The following is a 7145-nucleotide window of genomic DNA, read 5'->3' as shown; positions in this document are numbered from 1 at the left end:
TATATATATATATATATATACATATACATATATATATATACATACATATATACTGACCACAATATATGTATGTTAAAAATTCCAAACAGAATGTATGCAACTGGAGAAAATCTGTAACTCAATGTAGAGTTTATGTAAACATATACACACTACACATATACATATATCGCATATATGCGATTGTTGACAACTTCTTTCTTTGTGATCTCTTTAATTGAACGTGTCTGAATGTTGCGGCCTACCCTATCGCTTACATTTATTGCGTGTGGTCAGTGATTAAAATGCGTTAATTGTTTTGTGCAGACGCGCACACAATTTATTTTAAGAATTTTTTAATTTTTATTAAAACTACAACGTATATCTATAACGAACGGTCTACTAATTGTCATATATATATATATATTGGACATGTGTGGCTCTTTTGAGAAAGCTTTAACCGGCCGGCATCATAATTACTTATACACATGCACATGCATATATATATGTGGACACTTCCTCAAACCGACAATTGCTTGGAGAAACCAACAATTCGTAACAAGTTCAAGGTGTATATGGGTTAACCCATACCATAAACAGGCTAAAATGAAAAAAAGGCCTTATAGTACGATCGATTCATATGCGGTAATTTCAAAATATTACAAATTATCGCATGCGATCAAGTTCACATACGTTCGCTCGTTTCACTTTACGTTACAGAATATTCGGCTAAAAGAATAACGGTAAACGAATGCTGACTTTACAGATTCTCATAAGAAACGTTTTAGGGACAACAAAAGGCAATGTATGTTGAGGGCGTTTTGAACAAAGAGAATCGAAAATCAAAATGCTATAATTATCCTGGTGTCACTGATAGTTGCTTTCGTCGCCGATTATTCTATAAGAAGATTGTTAAATTGTGTAAACTGTGTTCACTCTGTCCTTCCACAACGTCTCGTAGGTATATTAATTTAAAAAAATTTATCGAAAATTATTAAAATTAGATTTTGTATATATAGTTTGTCCTCTTGCGTAGATCTATAGAAATGTTATTATATTAACAGTATATCTCTAAGATTCTTATGAATAGCACATAGCAAAAGGACGGACGGACGGACAAATGGATATGGCTAAGTTATTTTTGTAACAAATTCAAAAAAATATTAAATCTTTCAGAGGCCAATTTCATATATATTCACGCCGTGTTACAAACACAATTCAATCCCTTTGATTAAATTAAGGATCTTTTCCAAACTAACACGTGTACACGTTGCAGAAAAAAAAAATTAAAAATAAAATTTCGTGTCTCGCGTATGCGACAGTTGAAATGGTGAAAATGTACAATTGAAATTGATATCTCTTTCTTCGGAGAAATCCTTGAGCCTTAAGCAATGCAAAGAAAAGAGAATCTTGCGACCAGTAAGTGATTATCAGTTGCAGGTGTTATCGGCAACGCCACGTTCTGATTGATTTCCACACGTCGATCCTAATCTACGTTTCTATATTTTAGAGGACATCTACGAGCGAACGTCTTTGAATTACGAACAAGCTTGAGATAAATTGTGAAATTACTTATGCTACGGAACTGTGCAGAGATTCTGTACTAATTTCCATTTATCATTAAACGACAAGTTGTTGTTAATATTTTTCAAAAAATTTTGAACAATTTTACACGCATAATTTTTAATGTATTATATATTTATTTATAATGTATATTTATAATGTATTATATATTAAATGAAGAGCAAAATGCAATTGACAATGTAAATAATATGATATGATAACAATTCGCGTGTCACTGTATGAAAACACCCATAAGCAACTAATGAAGATGTAGCAGCTGATAATTTCTTCAAGACTTTTCAAACATTTCTTTAAGGTATAACATTAAACATTAAATCTAAGATACATTAAATTCTTTGTTCTCTTTGCGACACTTGGAAACCTCTTGCCTCGAGGCAAGATGAAGGAAAACTAAAATTTAACTAATGTCTGAAGCTAATAATGGCTACTTGCCTGCCAATGCCTCTATAAAAAGCGGATACGATTGATTATTTTGTTATTATATTAAGCAAAAGTGTCAAAGACAGATATTCTTGCGTAATATTCAAGAAACGGAAAAATACGTTCGAATCTAATGGATTTGGACTCCCTCGTGGTGAAGTAAATAAATGTTCGTCTAAAATTCCGCATCTTGCTTTACCTCAATCAACAATTGCCTCCTAGTTCGGTATAAGTGAAATATCCTCTCTTAGAATTGCGTCAAATCATAATTTCGGGTAAAAATAGCAACAATTATCCTTTCGAAGCTCTCTCCCCACTTACTCATAATATATCAAAGGTATGTGGAGTCGCAAGGAGTTAAACCAATGCAATCGACGAATACAGAGAGCATATCGTAAATCAAAATGAATCAAAGAATAGCTAACAAATTTTCGTTGCAGAGATTTGCAGGTAGAAGGTCCTTAAAAGTTAATGGCAGCGATACTAAAGCAAATACAATAATCGGACATAGTATTGAACAATTGCTTGTTTCAAGGCGTTTAGAGGAAACTATGATTTTTCTTACAATAAACAAAATTAATTTCCGCTATGAATTTCTATAGTCTTTCTACCGATTTATGCGATTTATGTTGATCGATCGGATCGAATAGTTTACTGTTTCTTTCATTTCGTAAATATTCTCGTGAATATCGTCATCATGTCATATGCGCATTCGGTGTATGCTTGCTGATAAGATCATCTCATAAAAGAAAACTAACATAGCCACAAATCTATTGGAGTCCGCTGGACTATATATATATATATATATATATATATATATATATATCTGTAGATATGATGAAGTTAACATCTTAAAAAAACAAAACTGTCTGCTTAGTCTACATAATTGAAATTGTTAAATAATAGAAATTTTATTAGTAAACATCATCAACAATAAAAACAACAACAATAACAATAAGAGTAACAAAAACAAGAAGAAATATAATTAACAATCTTGCGAAAGATTTTCTCTATGCATGCGAACAAGTAAATATATATATATGCATGTAAGTGTGCGTGTGTATGTGCGAGCATTCGCTGTCATATTTTATAAAGAGAAAGGCTCCAATTACACTTTAATATTATTTCTAAATGTGTGTACGTAGGTATCATTATTCCATGCAATAAGTGTTAAGAATAAACAAATACAAAATAATAATAAAAATAACAATTGTTTTTTTTTAGTTTTTATTCTCTAAATGCGAAGGAAATCACTGCATGGATAATAATTTTATTTAATGATCACAGGTCAACGCACATGTTGTATACGACACCCACGCGACAAAATTATGTGCATGTATACGGCAATGATACTTTCCCTCGCTTAGAATGTGTGTAAGCGTATGTAGGTGTGTGTGTGCTTACGCTTGAGTTAATAATTAGCAAATAGCAAAGTTCTATTCGCCTTGCAATGTCTCTTAGATACGTAGCATTAATTATGCCCTACGTCACTTGCGATGCAAGGATATATTAAATTTGTGCGGATGTGTGCAACATATAGAAGGACTTGAGATAGATCCGACTTTTATTATGCGGGCTGGTTTAAGATCACCTGCTCATTTGATATAACCGTACCTGTCTGTCTGTCTGTCCTTTTCTTTTTTTTTGGTTTTGTTTTGGTCGAATTTCATACACAGACGTTTTTTTTTTTTTTTTCTCAAAGCTGAATGGTATTTGTTTCTCTCGAAGTGGGCCGCGGCCCCTATAGATTTTTTGTCCACTTTTTCGATAAAAAAAATACATTTACACACACATGTTTTGGTTCTATTATCTGCTTTGGGATAATAAGCCAAGTAAAGGGCAGTAAATTAAATACAACTCGTTTAAGATTCTCATTCTATTCAAATGAATTTGAAAAATCCCATAACTGAAAACCTAAAGGGAGAAAACACGAGCAATTGCACAATGAAATTTCATTGAAAGCTATTGCAAGCCACAACTGATACGTTCAAAAAACGATGACTCTGAGCAAACTCGAAAAGTCTACTTACACACACATATATGTACATCATCGATGCCAACAATGAAACGAAAAGGTGGGTGTAGTATGACCCTGTTTGATGGTAAGCATAAACAATATATTAATGAATGAAATATTAAGATTGAATTAAAAGTTGTTGGCAGGAAAATGAATTCAGACGAATTGTTAATCCCAATAATAGAAACAATATTGTCTTAGCGCAAAAGTAGTTGCATATGATAACCAATTGGGTATAAGAGACCACGTGAAGATCTAAATCAAAAACTCAACAGCAAAGTGAATGTGATATGAGTTTGTAGACATTAAGTTTTTCTACTATTATTATTATTATTATTATTATTATTATCCGTAATTACATTTAGTCGTGCGCTCTAATTTTCATTGCATTTTTCAAGAAACATGCTTACAATGATTAACGCTTATGCTTGAATGAACGCCTTTAAGATTAAGATTGAAGCTTATTGACCCATTAAATGTTGCTCTTAATTTAATTAATAAGCAAAAGGAAATAATGTTAAGAATAATATGAACGAATATTTTTAAATAGATTTTATTCTTGATTTTAATTGCTTCTCCTCTTTCTTTCGTGTTTATAAAAAAAAAAAAGAAAAAAAATGGAAAAAAGTAAACAGAGTAAATTTCCAAGTACTTCATACGAACCATAATCCCTTATAAAAAAAAACATCATAAACTATCATAAGCCACTTTTTTTTTTTTTTTGTTTTATGAAATTCCACTTGCATGTCCAAGTATTTATATTTCTACGTAGAGTGTTTTTTTTTTTCTTATATTCGCAGAATTTACAATAGTAAAGTTTCAAAAAATTTCTATTACAAATGCACACACTTAAGCAACTTTGAAAGTAAACGGCTCCCGGTTAACAAAAAAATACGTGGGTTTTTAGATCAAGGTATAAATTTAGTTATTTCCCTTCGATTTGAGTATTTAAATTACTGACCTAATATTTATTACGATCGGCAAAGACTACAACGAGAATTAACTATTGAAAGAACGAGTTATACTTCTTGGTTTGGTAAACGCGGAAGGAACGATACTAAATTTCTGAATTGCCCAGAGATTACTTGACTTGATCTTGACTTTTGCAAAGCATCAATACAAGATGTATTCAAAGTGAGTCGTTATATAGGGAATGCTCGAAAAAGTGGTGTGATCCGCACTAGTTTTTAAAGGGCTCGTCTTTGAGGTAAAACATGTAAAAACATGCCGGTATGTCAAAGTTCATTAAAATATCTCAGAAATTGCGGTCTGTAGGCAAGATAAGACGGATAGACAATGAATATCTGGAGATTTCTTATATTTTGAAGAATTTCGCTAAACTTTTTGTGGTACGAGAATTGGAAAGGAGTAAGTAACACTCTTCAAAAGTAAATTGCAAAAATGAACGATAGGTTCTTAATTAACTTAGAGAATAACCTTCTAGACATTAACTGCCAACGCTTGCAATGTCGTCATTTGGATGACTGACTTGGAAAACAAGTGTGGTTTTCATCGATTTTTTAAAAAAGCAAATCTCATGATCTGGATTTGTTTTTTACCCCATTTCTGGACTTTTATGTGAAGAAGTTTTCAACAAGTTTGTGATCGTTACGAGGATTTCAATAGAAGGATGGATGAATACAAGGCGTAAGGTAAATAGGTATCTTCTCTCTGTACTATGAAATTATGTATGTACACTTATGTATACATTTACGGTGTGCTTGCTATGGGTTTTTCTTTGATTTTCCCTCGATTTCCCCGATTTACAAGATATATCCCAATCAAAGAATTTTGTAAAAGCTTTTCTAAATTTTTATGAATACGATAAACATGGTAAGGGCATACCTATGTTATGTTACTTTTTATTGAAGCAAACATAACAAGTGTTAAAAAATTATTAAACTTGAGATGCAGTTACGTTGTACGATGCTAACCCTTCCTTTGGCCTGCACAGTAGTTGCCGATAACACCAATCATAGTAAACAAGAAGATCAGTCGAGCGCCGCGGTATTCAGTTGTTCGACCGTGCACCCCGAACTGCCGCCAAATCTATGCTTTTCATGACATATATGTTTCGGTGAACCATAAAGAATTGTGAAATAATAAATCGTGTTTGGGACCAAATAATAATTTTAATACATTTTCACGAATCAGTTTCGTGCTTTTCCCTTATGGCACAATTTCTTTACCACGAGTTAGGCTCGTGATTATAGGCCAAAGGGTTAATGTAAATGTAAATAAATAAATCCATAAGTAGGTAGTAATGATCAAATAAAAACCAAGGTATATATGTATTAAGGAGAATTATTAAGCTCAGTCAGCTCAGTTTGTAATAACTCTTGGCACAATACTAAGATAGCAGACAGTTCGTTAATAGAATGCAGATATGTGTATAAATGTACACACACATATATATGTATGTCCATATATATAAATTGTGCTTGAATTAGCATTTCGTCCTTTCAGTTTTAAATTGATATAATGGACCGATCTTTATACCTGTATAACATAATACTAATGTCATCTAGAATACATTCCATTACTAGTCGTCTCTCGGGGCTTCTACGTTTGACATAAACTAAGACGGAGAAAACGCTATTTCGAATTAATGGGATCCATAGTAGATTTGATCCACTCGAAGACATTCTTACGATTTATAATAATATCATAAAATCTTTCAAAATAAAAGTCCTCGATAATTTATCATCTATATTAGATAGATAGATAGATAGAGAGAGAGAGAGAGAGAGAGAGAGAGAGAGAGAGAGAGAGAGAGCGCGAGAGAGAGAAGATATAAAATTTGTCACGAAATCGAAAAAAGATCTATTCAATGTGTTTCCAAATTTGGATTCAAGACACATATCGTCATAAGTCAAGTCAGTAACTTTCTTTGGAAAGTTTGTATATCCTTCCACGGGAAGGTTTAATAGAAAATATTAGAATTTAATTTAGAAAATTTATTCAATATAGAAGAGGATTTCTTTGAAAATATAAAAACATGCGTTAAGATTAGAAATAAAAAAAAAAAAAAACACTTCTTTTCACTTTGCAGCGATAAACTTTTCAAGTAATTTTCGCATCGGTAGTGGAACTCTCAACTTCTGAGCAGATTGAATTAGTTGTGGTTAAATTTCTTTCACGTACTTTA

At 31.9% G+C, this 7145-nt stretch overlaps 1 protein-coding gene across 1 annotated transcript in view; it reads right to left on the bottom strand.

The window, feature by feature from the left end:
• The window catches only part of LOC119644739 (putative uncharacterized protein DDB_G0271606), a 63111-nt gene that overhangs the window by 2601 nt on the left and 53365 nt on the right, over positions 1-7145 (bottom strand). The window lies entirely within an intron of this gene.

The sequence above is a fragment of the Glossina fuscipes genome, unplaced genomic scaffold (assembly GCF_014805625.2).
Source record: "Glossina fuscipes isolate IAEA_lab_2018 unplaced genomic scaffold, Yale_Gfus_2 0, whole genome shotgun sequence".
In the NCBI taxonomy this organism is placed as follows: Eukaryota; Metazoa; Arthropoda; class Insecta; order Diptera; family Glossinidae; genus Glossina; species Glossina fuscipes.
Note: the sequence above shows the minus strand (reverse complement) of the source record. Positions and strands in the feature narration are given on the sequence as shown.